This window comes from Erithacus rubecula (genome assembly GCF_903797595.1).
Source record: "Erithacus rubecula genome assembly, chromosome: 9".
Lineage (NCBI taxonomy): Eukaryota > Metazoa > Chordata > Aves > Passeriformes > Muscicapidae > Erithacus > Erithacus rubecula.
Window position 1 is genome coordinate 13,558,849 of NC_136660.1, and position 25,961 is coordinate 13,584,809.

Consider the following 25,961-nt stretch of genomic DNA (forward strand, 5'->3'; position numbering starts at 1 on the left):
GGGAAGTACTCCTGCAGTGTTATATACACACACTGCTGCTCACCCAAGAACTGAAACATGCAAAATTTCCCGTCCTTACTCAGATCCTTAGCACCTTCTTTACAATGTGTTTTGCAGGTAGAATAATTTATTACATCTTTTTATCTTAGGTTATGTTTTCTGGCGAGCTGCTCAGGACAGCATGCACAAAGACTGACAAGAGACTGCATGAGTACCATTTCTGACAGAAAGCAGAGTTCAGCATTTATCCACTGTTAATTTGACTGTACACTATTATCAAGATTATTGTAGCACACAACGTTCTTGTAAGGTTATGAACTGGTTTGCATCCTTCCACAGCTAGAATTTAATACTGTACTAAGTGTGATATATCTCATATATTATTAATCCCTTCCAGTTCTGCAGCAAGTTTCTATAAAACCACTGCTGAAATACTACACTCTTAAGGTGCCTGACAAATCTGAAAGATGCAATATTAATATGGTTATGTTTCAGATGGGTGTGTTTAACCCACGCTAAACAACTGGCGTGTTCAGCTTGCATGTTCCTGGGGAATATTTATCCTATCACTAAAGCCTGGGAAGCAGGGCTCTAGTATAGTTTATGACAGCATTACAAATAGTGCTCAACACAAAGTTACAGAAAATCTGAACAGGCTAGTTAATGATTTTAAATAGCTCTATACAAGCTATTTAATTTTTCTGGAATGAAGAGTGGAAAACTCTTACTCAAGAACAAGAAAGAAAACACTGATCAAATCCTAGAATATACTGACAGGATCACTGGCTGTGTTTACTGGCCTTCAGGAATATGAGGAATACCCAGGTTCAGTGCTATGAAGTAAAGCAGATAAACCTTTACAGCATATGCTCATCTCTTCAAAATTTTTATGCTTTTTTTTTTTTTTTTACATAAAGCAAACATTCTTTTCAGGGAGAATGTGAAAGCTCTATTCCAGCTTCTGCAATTTGCTGCACTTTTTCCACTTTAGAGACTTTCTCAAGAAATTCTCTACTAATAAATATTACTCCCTGCCACATATCTGCTATGTCAGTAATACTGAAAGAACAGAAAATATGTTTAAACACAATATAAGGCAATGTTCCACTTAAGTCATGATTCTCTGTTACACTGCTGTAAACCTTCCTCTCTTCTGAGAGGTCAGTAGGTGTTTTAGCATCAGTTGTAGTTAGAACAGATCTAACTCTGTGCCTGATTCAGGCCAGTATCCAAAGTAATCCCCAAAAATAATTTTTCACTCAACACTCTTGGGTTTGCTCTCCTTGGAATGCAAAGTGGTACACACACATATTAACACCCAAACTCACACAGTGCCCCTGCTTTGGTGGTCCTCTAGGAGAAACTGCTATGCTTAACTTAAACTTCAGCCCATCTAAGCATAAATTGTTTTCAGAGAAGGCTGCACTTATTTTTCTTTTTTTAAATAAAATAAAATTAACACACCCCCCCCCAAAGAAAACTCTAAACAAATAGACAAAACCCAGCTTAAAACAACACTGGAGAAAAAAATCAAGACAAAATTATACAACTTTCCAGGCTTCCAAAATTTCTTAAGTTCTTAAGAGTTATTTAAAGTATATTACAGAAAACCAGTTAAATTAGTTATTCTCTTACAATTCAGGTGGCTTGTCTCACTTCTTCTACTTTGATTTGAGCAACACTGAGCTAATCTTATAATGGCTTGTTCCCAATAGTAATTGTCCAAATGCTAGAGGGATTCCCAGGAGTAAGACAGCAGTATCAGAACAGAGTAGATTAAAACATTGAACATCTATAACTCATCTTTTTAAATTCAGAGTAATTTGAAAGTCTGGCTATCATTAGCAATACATTGAGCATACTTAAATGAGAAAATATCATACTATGGAGTTTTCCATTTCTGACAGCAATTTAAACAGACAACTGCGAGAAACACTCAATTGTGTAATTAAGCTATCTGAATAAAAGACAACAAGTTTTTTCCTTTCTTTTTATCCCTTCATCTCCCCCTCCTGTCAAGTACATTTTTGCAGATATTCTCAGTTTAATAATGTAAAGATTCACTGCAATTCTTTTAATTGTGCTTTGTATTTATGCATGGCACAAAAAAAAAAAATACAGTGACATTACTGAATAAGTTACTTGACAGCAAAAAGATTTTTATTTTCCATTCAGCAGTTTTGTTTGTTCTCTTCCCATCTTTAATTTGGCCCAAACTTTTGAAAATAAATGTATATATACATTCTGAAATGCATCTACATGGCAGTCAGAAAATGAATGGACTGTGATATTAAGTGAACACACTGTGGGTAGGTGCAGTGATATTGAACCAACGTGGTTCCACTGAGTATCTTCCACTGTGACCTACAAACACCTACAGCAACTCCTAGCAGCCTTAAATACTCAGCTGGGAAGGGGGTATCTATTAAAGCAGGATTAATGGATAGATCTTCAACCCCACATCTAGCTGAAATAAGAAGTGAAAATGAAGGAAAAACTAGACTATCCAACGTGATAGAAGTAATAAAAGGGGGAACATATTTCTCATCTGTTAACCTTGAATATCTGCTAGCTCAAGATTTTCACATTCTTCATGTATCACTTCACTGTTCACTCCTTAATAACCACTCGAAAATCAGCTGCACATTAAAGAAATGGAATATAAATTTGACTGGACTCACTACATCTGAGATATCCTCCAATACAGCATAAAGCTAATTTAGCTGTCACTTACTGTAAGTAAAATGACAAATATCTGTAATATCTGTCAAGATATGAAAGCTTTAAAGAGAGTTATGCAGCTGTCAACATTTTGATGACTTTAACAAGAGAAAAATAAACGAAGAGAGAAAATAGACAGCACATCTGTTGTGTATCCAGTTGCCCAAATCTCCTATTACTTTTATTAATAATAATAAAATTACTTCATAAAAATAAGATAAACAACAAGGGCTTCTGAAATAAACTGATATAAGTAAACAAATTAGTACTAGTGAAACACATCCATAGAACATACTGCTAAAATATGGAAGGTAGGCCACTTCAGTAACTCCATAATTATCATAGTATCTAGCATTTATTTAATTTAGAATTACTATTTATGAACTAACATAGGAAGCCTTAGGAAGCACAATCAAATTATGACTTATCAAATATTTAGCTGCTTATTTATAGACAAGGGTTTGTAACATATTTTAGTGATTCAGCAGTAGTTTAAACCATTAGCTCCTGAAGGAGGAGCTTGTTCAGTTTCCAATCCTACACACTTTTTGCAAAAAAACATCTCAAGGATTGGCTGTAAAGACATTTTGACTGAGGCAATTTTCATCCCCTTTCTTGGCCATGTATTGGCAGTCTATTTTTATTTAGCTGTCAGTTCACAGGTGCTGACAAAAGTGTATGCCTTGCTCTACTCTACCTGCAGGAAAAACAGAAAGTTTCCTTAGAGTCAGGTTGACTTATCCCATTTTATATCCAGCTTTACAGGTTTTGCATAGAACACCCTATTCCAAAGGAAAATCTGAAATACAGCTATTGTATCTAGGATTTTCATCTGGGTTACAGGACTAAGTGCTACACAAACCATGAAAATACACCTGGCACTAAATAACCCAAAATGACACACACAAAAAAAAAAAGTATTGAAAAGAATAATAGAAGTTTGAAAAATCTGATTATAGCAAATATGAAGACTAGAAGAAAAGTGTCTTCATTTTTCTACACTGAACTCCAGCTACACAACCAAGAGTTCAATCTGTTTTGGGGAAGAGGAAGGTAAAGCATATATTTCACTAATATTTGAATAGTGATGAAATCTGGTCAGAAAGCTGCAAAAATCAGAAATCTTTGTCTTTTAATGCACTTACTAATTTTGCCCATGATTTCAGACCCATAGTACCAAGCAGATTTTTGCAAAGCAAGAATTCATGGATGATAGAAAAGAAACAGCTAGCCTGTGATTCATCACACCTCAAGGTGAATCACCAGAGTAAGACTTTGTTTTTCCAAGATATAAAATAAAAAAATGAGCTCCTATAAGAAACAAAGGAGATCATATAGAGATCCTAGAATGAAGCAAGAAGAATATGTTAGATCTTCTGATTAATATCACTGTATTTGTAAAACAGACTTCCTGCAATTGCAGGAAGTATTAGTTACTGTTTGTTGTTAGAATATCCAAAGTTTTCTAAATAGTCATTTCAGAAAAAGACTGAGTTTATATAAAGTCTAACTACTACACCACCAAAATTATATGAGGATTTGCATCCATTTATCTAGAATAATCCAACATCTGTACTTACATTCTTACTTTATTTGAAGGCAATGTAAACCAATTCTCCTTAAGTTGATTTTCTAACCAACTCATAATAGACTAAAATAAACCCCTCCACTAAGATTATCTATTAATGGTTTGGCAACAGCTCTTTAAAGACCTTTCCAGCTAGTAAAACAAGTGAAGCACCTTTTTTTTTAAGTGTGCACACACGTTTTCTTTCTCAGTCTTCACTTTGTGATTTCCCAGATTTTCTTACAACACCATCTGATTGTGAAAAGTTTATTGGCCATTTAGAGACAGGTGACAAATTACCAGGTGTGATCCAATCAGATCTCACACTAAGCAGGATCAGATTTACCAGAGACTTCAGTGAGAGACCTATGCAATGAACAAATAAAGGAACACAGAAGCCATGAAGACTGCTCTATAGTGTCATTAATACAACAGCAGAAGTGATTCAGCATCTCAATATGGCCAGAAAAAGAGTGGTTTTAAAAAGCAGTGTTCATCTGTGACCCTCAAAAATTTTATGAAGTTTTAAGTTTAAAAAAAAACCCCATACAACAGAAGTGCTCATGGTGATGAGGAATACACAACTCAGTTAAGATTCTGCCCTATTATTAAGATGCTCTACTACATTTTACCCATAACATTTTACAACCAACACATATGGGAGGGTTTCTAAATGAAAATATGTACATTGTAGGTTTTTTATGGGGTTTTGGCCAGAGAGGGATTGCCATGAAACATGATTTGTGGCTTTTTTGCTTGACGATGTTTAACCATTCTGAAAGACTAATGGACATATCACCCCACTTGGCTCCAAAAGAAAGAAACAAAGCAAAAGTGAAATAACCTGTAAAAATGACAGAGTAGAATTGCCATTTACCTACTGAAAAGAGTAACTTAATGACTTACAAACAGATTTGCACATTTATTTATCTCAATAACTATGTTTCCTATTTCACTTGTATGGATCCATCAGTACAAACAGCAAACCATACTTTTAAACCAAGAATAAAACCACTAAAAAGACAATTTGGGTTTGGATTTTCTGATAGTGACCCTCATTTGAAAGACATAAGTTATTAGTGTTCTTTTATCAGCAACTTCTTTTTAATTTTTAAATTTGGTAGAAATTTAAATCTTATAAAAGCTGTATTGTTGTGCATAATTTATCACTATTCAGTGTGTAGACTAATTATCCTTAACCCAGCATACATGTGATAAGAACCTGCAATTCACTTAGCAGATGACATTGGCAACAGTTTCTGATAGTGTAGGGGGCAGGGGGAAATGGAAAAAAAAAAATAAAATCAACATGAGCTGTAAATTTATCTTTCTTATTTATACCTGTCCAAGCTCAGGAAAAAGAAACATGTCTTAGATATCAGAAAATGAAGCCTTCAAACATTGCTACTCCACATTATCACACATCTGATTTTTAAAAACAGGAACAGCTGCATTTACTGATAAGAAAGCAGGAAGATGTTGTATGTTTTTGCACAGATGTTTGTAAAATCCTTTGTTAAGCATGTGTCTAAGAAATAGGCCACCTTTAATCTTCACTAATGATTAAGTCAAATGAAATAAATGACAGGGCATAGTATCTTTTAAAACATACAAATAAAATAAATCAGCATTCCTGTTTTTATACAGAAAGGAAGTTATTTCAACTTTGTAACTTCAGTTAACACAACTACTAAGAACTGATTAAAGATCAATGAGATTAAATGTCAAGCAAGTATTTATTAATACTACTAGAAAAGTATACTTACAATCACACTCTGTACATCAAAGGAGAATATGGAAGGATATCTCCCTTGTAAATGGGAGGTATTCCAAATATCTGAATTATGAATTAACAAAATATTAACAGCAGCCTTCACTTTACAGTGACAGCATATATATGATCATTTCAACTTTTCATTATTATCCATTATATAACTCAGCTAAGCAATCATGAAGCTTAGAAAATTCATTTTAAGAGATTAAAGCGAGGAATGAACTAATAAAAAGAAAACTCGATTTTTATATTTTACTCCAGGTATGGACTTTACACATGCATGTTCCACATAAGGTGCCATACATATAATATCCTCTCTTCACATACCCACAGGAGAGTTCAGAGACAACACATGCAACTGGGACCTAGTGGACTTCTCAGAACCTAAGTCAGCATGTCTCAAGTGAGGATTTGGGACAGATACACTTTATTAAAAAAGTTTGAGTAGTTTATCTGAAGCGAAGTACTAATTATTTCAAGCACTGCATCACAAACTGCCAAACTATATCTGAATAATCCCAGACTACCCAACTCAATAGTGTCATCGGAATTCAACTCTTTCACGTAACAAAATCTTTACAGATTGTCCAAACATTTACTTAAAACCACTGAGTCCCAGAGAAGCTGGGTACCCACCCAGGGGAAAAGTTACTTGCATTCACATAATTGGCTCGGACAGGGAAAAGTCAATCTTCTTGAACCTCAAAGTCACATACTGTAGTGTTTATGAATAGGCAAAACCCATGAGAAAAGTAACACCTATCTCCTAAAGATGTGAGAATTCAGGATCTGAAGGACCCCAGGGGTCCCACCCTGGAGCTGAGAAGGAAGCAGGGCTGCTCCATCAGCAGAACCAGCACTGTGTAAAGAGAAAGAGTCAGGTTATTCCTTACACAGCACCCACAGCCTGGGAACTGCACCATGAACACTAAAATATGACCTGAACTCCAACCAGAAACCATCATGTGCTGTTTAATACAGCTGTGTATTAGACAAGCACATCAAAGGAGAAAACTGCTTCCTAAGGAGCAAAGAACTAAGCTGGCACTGACAAAGAGGAAGCATTTGAAATCATGAGAAAATAGCCCACTTAGGAATTGCCCCACCCATTAAGTAACAGCCAGTCATTCAGACTCTCTGAAGTCATCTCAGTTACACGAATATTGCAGATAACCATGCACTGAATAATGTATTGTGTAGAAGAAAAAAGCCAAAAGCACATGGAAAGCTATGGAAAATATGACCAAAAACAAAAAAAAGAATTTCAGATTTCTCTTCCAGAAGTTTATGTAAGTTCCCATTTTCATTCAGAAAAAAAAAGAACATTCTTTTTAACAAGCCTTATTTTAAGAACCCAGAGATGTTCAAAGATATTTTTCAGAACAGATCAATTCTTGCTATAGAGCTGATGCTTCAAAATTCTGCATGCTAAAAAGCAAACTCATCATTTTACAAGCAACTCATTAAAAAAGAAATTGTTTTATCATTAATTGAACTCACATAAATTTGACATGGATTTTACTTCTCACTAAATACTACTCAAGCTTGGTCTTTTCTTGAATTTGAAGAGATGGCTGCTTCCAGCAAGAGCTGAAGAACACAGCATCAATTAAATGCAGGTGGATTGTTCCTTCTGACATAGAAGATATTCCAGCTGGGGGAATGGTAAATGAAATCATTCAACAACATAAAAAACATTGCTTTCTGTTCTCAGGACAGGCATATCAGTAGTAGGGCAGCCCTGGACCATATATTTCTGCCACATACTTCTGAAGTGTCAGCTACACAAAACAGAATGTGAACTGGTCTTTCTGCTTAGACTCAAAATTAGGTCAGCCTACAGTAATGGCTTAAGATCAAGAAAACTTTCCAGCTGTTCATTAAACAATTAGGCTAAGACTCAACTCATGCAACTGAAATCATAAAACATAAAGAGCCTTTAATTACCACAATTCCATAGATATATGTATTAGAGGAGACAGCATGGAGGTGAAATGGCTCTGTAACATATCATTTTTCTGCTCCTAATAAAGTCAATGGCTGCCATAGACTTTCAGTGACAAAACAAAAGCCACAGCTACTACAGGTTTTAGAACATTAAGTCAACATTTAGTACTGCCAATGTCTATTTTAAAATAACCTAAATATTTTACAAGTTCAAGGAAAAAAGCAAAACAACTCCCATTAACACAAGAGCAAGCAAAAAAAAAAATTTAAAAGAAAGTCTTTTTGGAGGTCTCTGTTCTTTAATGATTCTTATTCCCAAAGGCAAACCCATAAAAGTACAGCTAAATACTCAGCACAACAAAGGGAAGCCAGACTACAGAAGCACTGCTGCAAAGAAATATAAAAACCCTACAATGAATTAATGAGCTAGCATTGGAACCACAGTTCTGCTTAGTCCCATTCTCTAGTTGCTATCCTCCCACATGGTGTACCACAGACCATGGTGTAGTCTTGGCTTACAGTGTGGATAGTGAGAGGTAAGAACAGATATCCTCAAATAGAAGAGGGCAGAATAGTATTTCAGATCTATCTGAATACACCTTTAACTGAAGAGCTCATGGAGGCACAATTTAGAGCCAGCAATAGGCAAGGTCATTTCAAATTACAGATTTGCAGAAAGCCTATGCAGAGCAAAGAGACAAGTCCAAGCACAGAGCTATTTTTTTGTGCTTTAATTTTTTAACAGTGGTTTGTATCCAGCCAAGAATCTAGCAAAAAACAACCAGGCATTGCATGGCTTAACTAAAGCAAATCGTGCTGTGTGTTAAACCTGCTCACAGATTTTGCAGAGTCAACAATACATCAATAGTGACTGATTATATTAATTACTTTCTAGATTAATATGTGCAGCCTTTTCAGCTGTGTTGTTAAATGGAATAAAACCAAGAAATGATGCGACAGAATAGTGCAACTCAGACTTTTCCCATGAAACTTGACTGGTTTCTAGTTTCTGTTTTCTGTAGCAAATGGAAAGTTTTAAATGCTAACCCTTTATCCCCTTTTCTCCTTTGCAGGCCATAGTAGAACAAACATGCTAATTTCATGCACTCAGATTTCTCAGTTTAGCAAGGATCTAAACAAGAATTGTTTTCTGAGACTTTTAATCAGAAATAACACATCTCAATATTATTATGCCAAAATTATCTTGTCCCTTCCTACCCCTCCTTCCTGATCTTCATTCTTCTGTTTAATGCAAATACCCTTGGAAGTAGGAAACAATCATTCCTTTTTGTTTTGCTTAAGAGCAGAAAATTATAAAAAATATGGTAGAGTTTCTTCCAAAGCTTTGAGAAGTTTTGCTTTGGCACTGGCACATTCAATCAGCAAGATGATGTTGCTCAGTACAACTGGGAAGAGAAATATAAAAGTCCATCTGGTGCTGGTCATAAAAATCAATGCATATTTTACCACTGAAACATATTTTTACAGATTCACTCCGTATTCCACTCAATATGCCATTAAACTATATCATCCCAGCACCCTAGGTGGAGGCAGGATAGGAAACTGGAGGAAGGCAGGTTTCCCCATTGCTGTGACTTGGCTTTACTGTATTTATCACAGCAAAAACACTGCCATTAACTGCCAGCTAAAGGGCCAGCTGTACAGTAACTATTTGTGATCATTTCATCTTTAAAAAGGTCACTGCTAATAAACTGGGGAGGAGGGAGCAAGGGAGGAGGAACAAAAAAGAAAATTCTCCTGTTCAATTAACAATTTCAAGATCCAAGAATATTTCAAGAATAACCAAAAAACTACAGGCTGTAGTTCTGGTACAAAGTATGCTTCAGATTTTCAAAAATCAGCACTAAAATTAGGTTGCACAGTAAAGCTATACAACGGTTTTCCTTTCCCTGAATCATTATCACAATTTTTCCACTGCAGAAATTTTTTCACTATCAGAAAGTTATGCAATAGTACTCCTTTATCAAGAAGAGAGTATTTTCCTAATTCTAGAAGCATATACTAAATTAGTGAAATGCTATTTGATTTTATGTAATCCTAAGAGCAAAAAAAGTGATTATATTTTATTTTTTAAATATTTTGCTGCTTAATAATGCTATCAAGTGGGTCCTAACAGTATATTTTCATCTGCAATACTTAAATTATCTACCATAATGTGAAGGGGAGAGAAACAGGAACCGTGCTGAGATTGACAACCACAGAAATACTTTGCTACTATAGTCTATACTTTCAAACTGTCCTTAAAAATATATCAATATCTAAATTGATTTTTGAATTTAAAAAAAATATTATTCTGTTATCCTTCAGTCATTTTGAAGGGCAAAGGCAATTTTAAAAGACATCTGTGTACAATTATATTGGACTGTCTTCAGGCTGCAATTTGACTGAGGAAGGCTTCCAAATGACAAAACTGACACTGCACTAATACTATCATCTCCACGGGTTTAGTTCAGGCTCCAAAGTGATGTCAAGGACAGATCAAGATCTGAGATAATCCAAAAAATTATTCAGAGTATATAAACAAGCATAACTGGCTGATTTACATTCAGCTTCACATTATGTAAAGGATAGCATTAATCTGACCTCTTGTATTAATTCTACTCTGCAATGTTAACACTTCATTCAAAATATACTAAAAAATTTATTCCAATTAATATCATACCATAAAAGAAGAAACCAGTATGGTTCTTAGAGAAATCACCACAACACAACTGCAGGTGAGGCAAAAAGAAACTCGGGTGACTATAATCTAGCCAACATCATATTATCAAGGACTGATAGACTCTACAAATATTTATAATCCCTAATTTAAAATCCTTCCTTGAGTTCTGAGGCTGGTTTTGTTTGTATTCTTATTTCTGAGAGGAATAATTCCTGGCATATTCAAAGTCATATATAGAACTACAAGGCAAAAATACAAAAATACATATTAGAAACAAGTTAATACCTGTACAATAAAAAGAGGAAGAAAAAGCATAATATATGAGGAGCTCATTAGACTACCTGTTACAATATCCCTTTCATCATGCTCATAATTCCTTAAAAGATTTGTACATATTTAAACTGTAAAGGGCTTCTTCCCAACCCCAAAGTGTTGCTGACCTTATTGGTGGAAAGCAACACAAGAATGTTTAACAATATTTGAAAATATGCTTTTTCTTGACAGAGTATTGTAAGTATGAAGAACTAAGGAATCCATTTCAAGATCAATCCATATCTCAATATACAATATGAAATCCTAGCTATAGTGCAACTTCTCTATGTTCATCCATATATTTTCATCCATTTTGTTTCTTTTACAAATAATGACTCTGTCTGGAATTGAAGTCTTTAAACAATTTTTTCCTAACATATTATAAGAATTATACAGAACATCCTTCCATCCATCCTTCACTACAGGTGTTACATAAAAGGATACACAGATGAAGCTTATATTGAGTATTTCTGGGTGACATGCAAAAAACAGAAACAAACAATACTAAACTATCCAAAGGCTACTTCTACCACAAAGTCCAAAAGAGCTAGGAAAGAAAAAAAACCCCAAAATATGCAACACATCTCATCCTTCTACCTTACCAAGAGAATAAGGAATGCCCCAGAGCTGAGGCTGCAGCTTGCAGGCATGCTGTCCTCAGCCATGACTCCAGTTTAAGGCATTCCCATTTTCCCACTTCCCTCCAGTTGTTTTCAGGCCTGCTTGCACAGCACACTGCCTGTCAGACATGCTAGGACAGCTAAGGAGGTGACACAACAGTGGAAACAGTCAGCACTGATAGAGGAAATATTCTCAATGAATACTGCTGCCAAGAAAATTATGCATAAAACATCACCTTCCCAAGTTTGTATCTGTGAGTTTTCTAGAATTCAGGCTTAAGCATCTCTTTCTGAGGCAACAGCATGAACAGGCAACCCAGCCTTCATACATGAAGCTCCATGTTTATAGCAAACTTAGAATTTAACATAGAAACAGACAATTTATTTAACTAACCCTAAAGGAAATCTTTAAACATTAATAGAAAAATGGTTCTCTTTATCCTTCCTCCACCAAAACAGACACTTTCACAATGGTAAAACTAACCTTCTGCATAAAGCTGAGGGCCACTTTTTTCCCATAGCATGAATATCCAAATGGATGTATTTGGCAGAAGGGGGAAAAACCCACACCACTTTTCAGGGGAAGAATGTCCTTGTGCTCACTTACAGAGGCCAACAACTACTTGTCACTACAGCTGTACAGTCACAACAGGTGCACAGTTCCAAGAACTTTAAATTGAGCACAAAGGCCATTTTTCAGCAGCCTGTGTTCCAACAAATAGCATATCCCTGGATTATTTTGCTCTTATCAAAGTGTTTATGATTAATTATAGTTCTATAATGCTGGTTTCACATAGGCATCTTCCCCTCTTAGATCTGCTGTGAACTCATAATATAATCAAACACACTAATGAAAAGCTTTACAGAAGACAATTAAAATTCACTTGAGATAGTCATGTATTTATTTCAACTTCAAGGGGGCAAAATACACAACATTTCCCAGGACTTGACACTAGAATTAAAGAATGAACTATATAAATAGAAAGCCAAATATAAACATGAAGCGAAAGCAGTTATTAAAACACATTAAAGTGGAAAAAGGGCATTAAAGCTCTACTGTCTTCAATGATACAATGACTAGAAACAAAATGTTTTTCTTAGAAGTATGTGGGATGAAAACTGTGGCATCTATTCAGGAAACAACCTCACTCCTGATTATGGAGATAAATTTCCAATGTTAGGCTATAAAATAATCTGGAGGAGGAGAAACAGTAAAGTACATGAAGACCTAATAACAAAGTTATCTGCTATATAGCAGAAGAATGAGGTAGAATGAAGATGTAGAATAAAAGGCACAGTAGGTCATAACATTTTAACAGTCATTGATGGGAACAACTGTTTCCATGTTCTCTTTATTTATATAAATCACAGGAATTCCTTCTGAATAACATCATGTTTTCAACTGACATGAAATTTAAATCCCTCCACAGGAAAATGAGCCAATGGAAATTTCTGAAACTGGGCTTCTACTAGAAAAATACTCAGGTATTAAAATCTGCCTTCTACCCCACCATCAGTCTCTCTCTCTTTTGTCATTCTGCTTGCTCCTTACACAGGCCAACAAACAACTCTTTATCACTTATCTCCTCAACATGATGCCTTTGCAAGCCCTGCAGTGTAAGAAGCATTTCAAGATGCATGCCTCCAGCACAGAATCTTCTGACTCAGTCCTCTCAATTACAATTCAAATGCTCACCAGAAAACAAAGAGATGCAATATAATTAGAAAACAGCAGATAGCAGAACAGAACCATGGAGGAAGAAAAAAGTAGTGAGCCACTTTGGGCAGTCAAGAGCTTTGCACATTGCACCAGGAGGTGTGGATTCAATACAATCCCAGAAAGAGAAGCACTTGGACTCTGTGCAGCAGTGTGCTGGTTATGGGAGATAACACTGTAAGAAAACTAGGATCATACAGATAATCTCACATCCCTTCAGCTGCTGGGAACCCCAAGCTGTGCAGCATGGCCCTCCAGTGAGGGCACAGCCCACTGCACAGATGCCATCCTTGGAAAGGCTACACCACTTTGCTCATTCCAGCCCTTTACCAGATTTTCTTCAATGAAAACAACTCTATGTTTCATTTCTACTGCCAAATAAAAGGATGTTTACATGAGATCTTGCTGCTGCAGCCCCAGATAAAGGCAAGGCCACCCAGCTGGAGTATCAGCAGGCAGGAGCTGCCCATGGCTCCTCTTGGCCAGGGGAGGCTGTGCTCACCCTGCAGCAGGCACCCGAGCCACACAGCCCTGCTCGGGTCTCCCACCCTGCTGTGTCACCATATTTTTCAATATTGCATCTCATCAGCAGCATTTCCTGGTTTTACAGGACTTACATCTGTGCTTGGAAATAATCTCTAGCTGTCCACATGGGAAGGGAGATAAAACTATAGTTTGAGGCCAGCAAGAGTTGTCCCATTCAAAATCTAAGTGCTTTCTTTTAGGTTTTCAAAATAATTTTCTCTGAAAAAAATTTTACTTGTTTGTGCTAGACTGTTTAAAAACACTCAAGGAACCTTTTAGGAAATACTAAAAGTGCAAGGACATCAAAACACCCAAACTATGCAAAAAAAATTTCAGCTCAAATAAAGGAAATTGTCCAATGGAAAATCATAAAATTGTTCACCAGAATAGATGAAAGAGTTCAGCTTGCACACCATATACTTTGTTCATGAATAAATATTTTTTAAACATAAGACAGTAGTGAATTCTACATTAGGAATGGCAAAGCTTTTACCTGAATTAAATATTACTAATTTTCATTATACAGTTTTTTGTTACAGGTTTTTAATCTTTTTCTGTTTCTGTTGTGGTTTGTTGAGAAATATTTTCTTTTTCCTTGTTGACAATAAAAATAAACGGATTACTTATTATGATAGTGGCTCATAAGGTTTTTAAGACAGCCTTAACTGTAGTTAAAGCTCCTGTAAGTGAAAATTGCATATCCAGTGGAACTGAAATTAGCATAAATCCTAAATACACTATTTATGACAAAAAGAAACAGAAAAACAAAATCAGTAGAGAGAAAATGCAAGTCATACTTGCAAATCCATTTTTTTTCTTCCCTGTATATAAACATGTAAGCTGACTAAACGAGTAGGCAGGATAGTTGTCTTTTTTACAGTTCTGATAAAATTTTCATCACACTGAAGAGTTTCAGAGCAGGCTAAATTACTTTTGCATACTACAGCTTGCCTAGTACACTAGAAACCAAAGTGCTGTTTCTGAAATTCCACTCTGTCTTCTCAAATCCATGCTTTTTCAAAACAATTTTTCCCTCTCCCATTGCCTTTTTTAGAAGTGAAGAGAAGGCAGGGGAGAAGAGGAATACATCTGTTACTTTAGTTATTTTGGAAAAATTCACCCTCTTCCACCATATTTCTAGAAGAATCTAGAGCCTAGAGCATTTTCTGGCCATGCTCTCTAAATTAAAGTATTACAGAAGCAATGAGAGCACATAGACAAGAGAAGCAGATCCTTTTCATTCACATGATGGCTCAAAGTTTTTTTATACACAGAGCCTTCTTTAAATGATCTCCAGTATCATAAGGCAACTGTTATCTCAACAGAAGCCAAAGTGGGGAACAGAATTGGGTTACAGTCATGTAAGCATGCACACTCACAAAGCAGTCATTAAGATATGCCTGACTGATAGCAGTGCAGGCACTCCTGTCTACATGGTTTCTCAGGACTTGCCTGTGCTTTTGGAATCTGGGTAGCCTTCTCCATGGCTCTGCCCCATTGGCGTTGATTATGTATGATTAATGGTTTAAAGGAATAAAAAGAGAAAGGTCAACTTCTGAGTTCAAAACAGAGCAGCTACATGGGGAGTAATTAAGATACTTGTGTAAGCATGATTAATAAGCACAAACTGGCACACTGTGCTGTAAACAAGATGCAACCAGATGGTTAGGATGAAAAGGATTTTTCCTAAAAAGCAATTTTTCAATGCCTTGAAAGTTGGCTTATTTTTCCCCCTCTAAGCCTTACACAACTCATTATCTACACATCCTAAAGGGAAGAAAGAAATAGTAACCCCTTCAACATTCCCCCTTTCCTGGCTTTTTTCATACAGATAACTACAGTTTGCATGTAAATGGATTCAACTCATCTTTGTTTAACGTTGCCTTTTATGTCGAGTTTCATGAATTGCTAAGCCTGACAAGGTTCACTGGGAGTCTTTTAACTCCCACCCACAAGTTCTCCCTGGCTGTCATGTGACTGGCAGTATAGAGGGATCAGCAATGGCATTTATGGGGAAAGAGGGAAGACAGGTGTCAGAACGGTCCAGCAGGCAAACCGAACGAACACTAATCAGCTCTGGTGTTCTTTTACAATCCATATCTAATTCACAAGTTTCATTCTTTCTGAAAAACAATTACTAGGTTTTGAAGTTCATTGTGCATTTACTCAACTGTCTCTTCACATTAACGTAAGTGGGAACAAGAAAAAAAGAGTCAGCAGGCAAGGGACATCAAAAGATCTTAGAGAAGATGAAGGCTTTATTTTAAAGTAATATAATTACAGATGAGCATAATGTTTTACAATAAATTTAAATGTATAGTTACATCCTTATGTGCTAGGAAAATACTGGTTGGTTGTCTCTCGAGCTGAAACTGTGGTACATACAAATGACTTTGCTGAGAGAAGAAAAATAAAATCTCATTGCAACATCAAAGGAATGGATATTAAAGCAACAGTGGGAACAACAGAACCAGTACTCTACACTTATAAGACTCATCTCTGAGAAATAATAATAAAAGATTACAAAAGGAATATTTTGCACATTTCAAACTCCTCTCAGTTCAACATACTTATTCTCCATAGGTAAACTTTATCTCATCTTCATCTAGTTTATAAAAAACTTCAAAAATCCAAAACCACAACTCTCCATTCCCCACTGACAAATCCGCTTAGAGTTTGAGTCTATAATCTGGTAAAGCCTCAGCTAATCTTCATTGGTGGTAGTGTTACTGACTCCAGTATGGGGAAATTTGCTTTTGTGTTATGTGTAATGTTAGGAGACATCTTAAACTCAAGCATGTTTTCTACTAAGTACAGATTTCTTAGGCACTTTATTTTCAGCCCCACAAGAAGTTACAGGCACACAGCATCTGTTTTGCAAATAATCCTCCATGTAAATGAACATCCTTTCAAGGACTTCTATACAGAGAATAAATATTTAGTAAGTGAAATGAAAAAGGCCCTACACCAGGATCTCAAAGTACCCTGATTCCACTGTTCAGCAGCAGAGCTTGATGTTTATGCAACTCAAATCTAGAAATACTTCCTCTACACAAAAGTAACACACTCAAATACACATTTTGATTAGAAACTCAATACAGTACTCAAGTGTTAAGCAATTAGAAGTTTTCCTAATGTTTGAATTGTGATTCCAAGAACAAGATGGGCACTCACCTAGAGATACAAGAGTATGGGAACTTCCAATCAATTAAGCACAGACAGATGAAAAGCATTTTTCAGTTCCATGTGAGTAAGTTTTGGCATCTGAAAAAGCATCATGGTATGCAACTGCTTTCTGTTTTTCACTGAGCACATCTTTCAATTTCTAGTAAGACAAGCCTGTATCAGCCCTGACTTTTACCACCACCCATTAAATAATGCTTCCCAGACAGGCAGTTATCATGAAATTCTATAACCAAGTCACCATATAAATTGCTAGCATACCTCAACTTTGAAGTTGTTAAAAGGAGAACATCAGTAAGCTAAGAATGACCACAGATAGGCTAGCACTGCTAAGGACACCCCTCTAGACCCAGATACCCATAGCTAAGAAATAGGATTAATTTAAAGCCATCCTATGGGGCTGCCAAGAGTTTGGCAAGAAAATAATGAGAACAACTCATCTCTAGACATCCCGGTGTCACACAATTTCCAAACTCACTTTGCAAAAGCAATAAAGATTAATATTGATTATGCCCAAAACTATTGTTAGGACAAGTCTCAGGAGTCCAAACAACCACATTGGGAAAAAAACCCAATCAAGCTCATGCGAAATGTGTGTCCATTAATACTTGTGTTAGTTTTTTATATGGGATGAGTCAGATTATAGCTCCCATTCCACAATCATTCTCATATTGTATTTCTGGGGTTTTTTTGTCTATTGTATGACCAAAAAGTAAGAAGACAAACTGGTATGGATGTTACTCACCAGTGCTGATAAGTAAACAGGAAAGAAAACTGGCTAAATAAATTTATGCTAAATACATTCCACATATTGAGAGCTTCAGACTCTGATTACTGATCTTTTAGAAAAAGTGTATGTATTCAACACTGAGTAGTCATTTTCCCTGAATTTTTTTCTAAGCCACAGTACATGCTGAACAATTTATATACTACAGAAGGCTTGGAGTTACAAAAACTGAAAGGGGAAATTAATAAATACACAAACTATTTACTGTTTCATAATATTTCAGCTAAAAACCTCCAACATACACTGATATACAAAATTATATCAAAGAAAAAGCTCCATTAATATATTTTCATTACCATTTAGAATTTTCAGGTTCATATGCAAACAGAAGTAAATCAACAGGAAACCCAAACTTTACTCTAGAACAGCCTAGAGTAATTCATGTTTCAAGGGAAATTTAAGACTTAAACTGTCCCATGTTAACTAATCCAAGCACATAATAAGAAAACCACATTATATGCACACAAGTTAAAAAGTTGTCCATGTGAAAGAGTACCCAGATTCCACACAGAGAACATCCTTAGCCCCTCAAATTCAAGTGAGACAACCCTTATGCTCATTTTATGCTTGTTTCTTTCTTTTTTCTCCAGCAGAAAAAGCAGAGTATTCATGTTATCTTAAGGGATTGAGCTCCATATTAACAATGCTATTAAAAGCCATGCTTACATCATTATTTTTTTTAAGTATTTTCTACAAGACCACATCGGAGAGTGCTCTTGTATCAGCTGTGAAACTTTACAAGGACAACTGCATATTTCTATCTAGTTTTGGTGGCTGAAATGACATCCTCAATATCTGTGATTTCTCAACAGCTTAAAAGGAGAAAATTATCCAGTTGAACACAGAAACAATCAAAAACCAGAAGCCATTAGGACTGCACTGGGGAAACTGGCTGCGCACAGTGTTTTCACAAAGATCCTATTTCAGACTACAGTGCACCCTATGGACAAACACACCACAATTTCCCCAGACTGAAAAACAAATATCAGGTTGTTGTAAGCCTGCTTTATCTTTTTAAACCAGTCCTACCCTGGCAGCATCTCTAGTTCAAGCTAATTGTGAGTGACTTCAAACATCAGGACAACACTGTTCCACAGATCAACAAAACAGAGAACTGACAGGCAGACTACCAGCAATGACAGTCACAAGCAGCAACCAGCTCAGCTTAAGGTTTTTGTTACCTTTTTTTGGGAACAGAGTGGGGGGAGGCCCTCAAGACATAGAAACTAGTGCATAAGATACAATGAGATATGCAGATATAGCCCATATGGTCAAAACACCCTGATTTTCAAACAAGACTCAACCAGTACACAACGATGTCACTGAGTGATATCAGTAACACTGATAACCAACAACATTTTTGCCAGTAACAACCTTTAATCATCTGTGTCTCACTGTTTTGAAGTGATATATTTCAAAAACGTCAAAACTCACTGAAATGTGGTACTAAAATTAATAGTCTGTTTGCTTTCCCTATTGATATACCAGGTTTCAGACTGTCAAAGTGCTTTTAGTTGTAAAAGAAAAAGTACAAAGTTGTTTTGACAACTACAAAAAGATTTATCAGTTACATGTACCTGCTGAAGTACCTAGATTCTCAAAGTGAAAATGTGTGTATGCAAGGTTCTAATACTAAAAGTTGTCAAGTGAATATCAATATATTAATCTTGCAAACAAGAAACTTTAAACTATTTCATCATATAGCATGTTACCTTGGGCTGAGGTGTGTTATTTAACAATACTAAATTAAATTTCTCTCTCTGTTTTGCTTTCAGTAGGCATTTTTTCATGCTTGCATAACGTGAGTTCATCTGTGTTATAGTGAATTTATTTCTCTCTAAGCCATGGATGTGTAATATACCTCATAGGTATTAGTATTATACAGCAAAATGCATGTAACACACAGAGAATAATTCATATTTGTATTCTCTATTCCTTATCAAACTCACTTGAGCATTAGCAGAATAGGCACAGAAAAAAAATCCTGAAAATATTAAATTTCAAATTGACACAAGACTATCATTATTATTATTATTATTATTAGGGGGGGGAAAGGATTTTATTGCACCTCATCAAAATCCTTTGCAATCTGAAAAAGAGGAATATTCACATCTGTTAAATTGCTGAGACAGCAAATAACAAAGCAAAAAAAAAAAAAAACCCTTTCATATACAATTGCTCAAATTTATTATTAGACTAAATAATGCCTACAGCACACACATACATGGTGGGGGGTGTGGCAGTTTAGCACAGGCAGGGCTGCAGGTTTTTCATTTTAGGAAGGATGTTGAGTTGCTTGAACGTATCCAGAGACGGCAGCAAGGCTGGTGAGGGGCTTGGAACACAGATCCTGTGAGGAACAGCTAAGGGAGATGGGGTTGTTTAGCCTGGGGAAAAGGAGACTCATGGGTGACCTTTTTCACAGAAAGATAAAGTACAGGAATGGTCTGCCCAGGGAGGTGGTGGAGTCACCATCTCTGGATGTGTTTAAAAAAAGACTGGATGTGGCACTTTGTGCCATGGTCTAGTTGAGTTGTTAGGGCATGGGTTGGACTTGATGATTTTGAAGGTCTCTTCCAACCTAGTCATTCTGTGAAAAGTAGAAGTGGACAACAGCAAAAGAAACTGCATTTACAGTCTAAGCTTCATATTCCTAAAACACACCATGCAACCAGTAATGCTACTTTATGAAAGATGGATTCCATATTACAATTATAAATTCTATCAGCAAGATAGTTATGACTGTATTGGACTCCACATCACAAGTCCCATTGGATGCAATTATTATAAAATATTTTGTTAAAACTTTTAATATTTAAATTGACTACCTTATTTTATTATTGCACTAAAATATTCATTAAGAACTACCAAGCATTGCATCTTATAATTCTGTAAGATATCTCTGCTTTTCACATATAGCATCCCTAGAGAATGCCAAGATTTTTAGTTCACATTTTTTCCCTTGTTTTCACTACAATGAAAATTGAAGTTTTTCCAAAGTTTTATTCTTCATCAAAGTTTTATTCTTCATATCAAGTCAACATGACTGACAATTACTATTACTGCACTATATGATACAGCAAGGACAGCTAATAAAGCACTGGGAAAACCACTCCAGGTTTCCTCCCTTCACTAGCCCATGCAAAGCTTGAAAAACAGTCTGTAATCTGATGAATTCTCAACTCATGTCAAACTCACTCTTTTATCTTCACCTGGATTAGCCATTAAAATGGACCTCAGAACCACCACCCACACCTAAAGTATGTTTCTCTTTTAAGCCTTAAAAATCTTACTTCTAGAATCAATTAATAATACCATCCTTAAAATAACCAGATGAATAATTCTGCAGTCACTTTATCCCCATTTATTGTATAATGAAACAAAGGGACTAGGATGGCTTGACCATGAAGAGATCCCAGTGCTCTACAAAAATTATTCAATTCCACAAAATACAACATTATATACCCTTAAATACCAGCAAAAGTTAGAAATGTATTTAGCTAATAAAAGCAAAGAGCCATTTTTCTTAGATGATAACTTAATGCCTCCAAGAAGTTTACTGCCCACAACTACGTAAATTTTTGTTGAAGCTCTCACACACTCAATCTCACAAGGAAGACAAATTTTTAAATATGCCAAATAAACAAATGTTTCTTCAGAACCTGCAAGCATTACACCAAAAACATGCAGCAATTTAAATCATTCACTATGCAATGACCACTAGTTCATCACCAATTAATCCCACATAGTCCCCTCACAAAGGCTTAGAAACTTCAAGAAAAAAAAAATCCACACATGCAAGTTCTGTCTCCAAAAAGAATCCAAAAGAGAAAACAAAAACCTCTAATCTCTTAGAATACAACACTCCTAGCAAATAAGGTTGATGCAAAACATTTGTTTTTCAGGTACAATAAAACATCGAGGCTATACCTAGCAAAAAGGAATCACACTCGAGTAACATCAGAACAAGAAAGCAGAGCATTACCTCCTTTGGTGGCAGCACAGTCACAAACTCCCACACAAAAACCTCTTCCCTTTTAGGGACTGAAGATTATTTCCATTAGCTGAGTAACCCTGTTTTGATTGAAAAATATTTTTTCTAAATACTTTTTTTTGAAGTGGTGAACTTCAGAGCAAGAAAACATCCTTCTTTCCACCAAAACCTTGCAACTGAAAGCAGTAAATGAATCCTACACATGAACTTAAAAAGAGAGGCCCAGGTGGAAGCTATATAGGACTTTGAAACACCTGGGACAGAAAAGAATCGTTTATCCTTTTCAAGTGATTTCAGCTGTGGCCGAGGGAATTGGGTGAGGGGTCCTTGTTTGCTACTGAAAAGTAAGGATTAATGACAATTTGTTTCAGTAATTTGTTTTCTCTCAAGACTGTGCTATGTACTGAAAGCAAAAAGACAATGAGCTCAAAAAGATAACACTTCTCTCTCACATGCACCTTCACTTTTCTCCTATGCTGTATAGTCACTATGGTCACTTTTTGAGGAATGGTTGACTTTTTTTATCACCATTTAAAATTAGGTTAATTGTAGGTAATTTTCATTATTTTGATAATTCATTAAAGCACCAAGCTGGTAAATACAGGTAACCTTCTGGCTTAGCATGGCACAGAAGTGGATCAGAGGAGCAGTGAGAATGAGCAAGTGATCAAATTCCAACCAGCATCTTCATTTTAAAATGCCAAGTAGAAACACCTGTGATTGTCTTGAGGCAAAGAGAATGGGTCAAGCCTGTGTAGGATGTGGTTATTTTGGCAGATAAACTGCAAGAGCCATCCATCTGTCAAATTGCAGCCTCTCCTCCAGCCTAATGAAGGCTTGTCTTATAATGGCTACCATTTGCTATGCTTAAAGCAGATATCCAGAAATACAAGAATACTAAATACAGGATAACTGGAAGAATGACCATCTCTCTGTACAGCTGAGGAACACAAAATGTTTTGTTTCTTTGAGGCAGTTCTCCTTGAGTTCCCCGTATGTCCCGGCTGGTTCACTGCAATCCTGTGACTACAAACACCTGGACTAATCACTTCTGTCTTCCTGTGGAGTCGCACCTGCCTGCCTGGTGCCCACAGAACAGCAGGTTTTCCTTTGCAGCTCAGCCTCTTTCTCTCTGACACCACCAGCCCTCCCACTGCCTGTTCTCTGAGCCAGTTCTCTCTTCAGTGTGGCACGAGGTTATCATGCTGCAAGCCCTTCCTGCTGCCCAAACCTGGTCACCTCCACCAGCTTCATCCATTCCCCACCCAGGAGTTTACTCACCCACAGTTACTTGGGGAGATCATGCAACACATGCACTGGCACTCCATCTCCATAGGTAACAATCTAAAAACACATGCTTTATTTCTCCATAAGAAAATACGAAAAGCCTCGGAGAAGTACACCATAATTATCTTAAAAGAGATAGTACAATAGGTGTCTATATTCACAAAGCAAAGCTATTGTCAGAAGCAGAAATCTGTGCACAGCAGCAATGTGCTGATCTTCAAAGATGTGTGACTCCTGCTAATACTGTAAATTATTTATACATATTGTTTGGACACAGGCTGGATTCACATTGTGAACTATATGTCACCTAATGTTCCCTTCTACAGCTCAAAACATCCTGCTATTCACTATCTAAATTCTTCTTATGCCACGACAAAAAGAAATTAGGCTCTTCTACACCTATAGTGTTCAGAATAAGGTCAAAATAAATGCCTCTCCCTTCACAACTTTTAGATCAGCTGTAGATTCTTTTCTTTTGACATCTCTGCTTAGGGAAACAGCTATTGTTAAAGCTGTCTCCAAGAAAACCAAGGCAGATTTACCAAAAGACTACCACAGAGATTTCTCAAAAGTGATTGAAAAATAAAAACTGAAGCACAATCAAAAACAGTACAAAGGCCAGGCCCCTGTCCTGAAGTAAAGTGATGCCATGAACCAGACAGATATGAGCAGTGCAGCAAGGCAGAAACAAAGAAAAAAAACAGGATTAAGTAAAAAGATAAAGGAACAGTAGTGCCACATGAAGATTAGCTTAAAGTATTATGAAGACTATATCCATAGGAGCAAACAGTGAGGTCCAAATGGAGCAGACCTCCAGAGCAAAACACTGAATGCTAAGGACTGAATGTCCAATGCTAGATGCTTTTTAGAGGATTTTAATGGCTATTTGATGTTTCCAAAGACTGGATGCTCAGCAGCAGATGGAGCATATCAGATGCACCCCTGAGGAACATCTTCCAGTTCAACTACATTTGAAAAGAGTCCAGACTCTGCAGATCCAAACACCTGGAAGAGCAAAAGTGGTGCCTCCAAAGCACGAGCCTAAGCCAGACTAAATGGGTGATGCAAACACATGCTAAAAGTCAGAGAGAGCAGGAGCAATAATAGCTCTCTGGACAGGACAAGGCTAAGGACCTAAATTAACAGATTGGCCATGGAAGCAAAGTATAAGCAGCATACTTTGTTGAGAGGAAGAACCAAAATTGTGCGTGCTGAAATTCAGATATTGTTAAGGCTGCTTTTTATAATCTAATTTAGGCTGAACAGTTTAATACATTAAGACATTCAAGAAGTAATATGATGGTAAAACAGGACTTCTTCATCCAGAGAAGTGCAGTGTAGTACAAAAATTATTGCCTGTTTTCACTCTGTTACAAAGTAAACAGGTAATTGGTATATTTTTGTTTTTAAAAAAGGCTTTTTAGTCACTGGTTTACATGTTCTGAATGGAAGGAACAATGAAGTTCAGTATGATAAAATCACACAGTAAATTGCATTAAGTTACTAATTAACAGTTTCTTAAGCTATACCTGACACATTGAATCTATGACACTATTAGGAAAATGATAAATTCTGTGGAAACAAAAAGTTATTTATATATTTCTTCCTTTTGCTAACAGTGAAAACCAAGGACTGGGGGGGTTTCATCCATAACAATATCAGGAAAAAGGCTTAGACTTAATTATTAAATAAGAAATTATTTTTACTCATTTTGGTTAGATTATTGTATCCAGGGAATCAGTGTTCATGAATCTAAGACTATACAAACTGGTGCTTATGCAGCAAAGGAAACATGGCAAGATTTGTGAACAGATTGTGCTTTTGAGGCTTGTCACGAGGAATTGGTAACATGATTACTGGAGCCCTTGCAAGACCAAGACCAAGCTGAATCCAGTAAAACATCTAGCAAAATGGCTAAGTAAGCATTTTACAGGCTCCATTCAGTGCTGATATGGCTGTAGGCTGTCATATAGAATCTAAACTCTTCTCCATCTTCTATTCATTGGTGTGTCCTGAGCAGATGGAATTTGACAGTGATAACAGTGCTTTCTCTTAGCCAACTTTTTCAAAATCACTTCCTCCATCTTTATGAAAAATATGGTAATTTGCTCATGTTTCCATGGAGGAAACTAAATATTTAAATGAAAGGCAGTGCAAACAAGCAAGTAAAAAAAGGGCAATAGCGCTGACCACTCAGTTCCATGCCTTCCTGCCCAAATGTATCCCCAGTCCTCTGCAGCAGGACAGAGACTGAAGTGATCCAGAATGTGCTACCTAGTACTCTTATTAACCACAGCAGCTCAAGTATCACTATCCAGTCTGAATTTTTCCCATGGCTGTTTTACTTTTTTCTCTCTTTTCTTTAATATATAATGGCCCGCTTACTTTGTATCTCCTTACACTTATTAGGAAAGTATTCCACATTCTGCTTTTCCACTGAGTCTACTACATGGGCAATCTGACACCTGAATTATGTATGGCACTGCTGTCAGTCTCAGAGATACAAATGTCTTTCTCCTACAGCCAACAACCTGAAGCCATTTAGCACCAAGCTTACGCAACAATAAGCAGAAGTAGCACCATACCTCTACCTCCCAAACACTCCCACTAGCAATCTTTATTTTTCCTTGCAAGCTTCCAGATGGACAGCTCTGTCTGAATTTCATTTTCAAAATCAGCATACTTTCATACTACATTGCATAAGGCCGATGACATTAAAATTAACCTTCATCTTAAGACAAAAATTTTTGTAAGACAAAGCATCTCTTTATAAAAGCTGTAAATATTTTCAGGAGAGCTATGTTTATGCAAACACTGCTACCACAGGCAGTTGGACTTGGCAGT

General features: G+C 36.3%; 1 protein-coding gene and 1 long non-coding RNA gene across 2 annotated transcripts in view; both read right to left on the reverse strand.

Moving 5' to 3' along the window:
- LRMDA (leucine rich melanocyte differentiation associated) overlaps window positions 1-25,961 on the reverse strand; it is a 605,660-nt gene that overhangs the window by 474,964 nt on the left and 104,735 nt on the right.
- LOC306805154 lies at window positions 16,105-17,132 on the reverse strand. Its single transcript, XR_013775129.1, has 2 exons — window positions 17,041-17,132; window positions 16,105-16,914 (listed from the first exon to the last, which is right to left on the reverse strand). It is a non-coding gene; the product is annotated as an uncharacterized lncRNA (long non-coding RNA).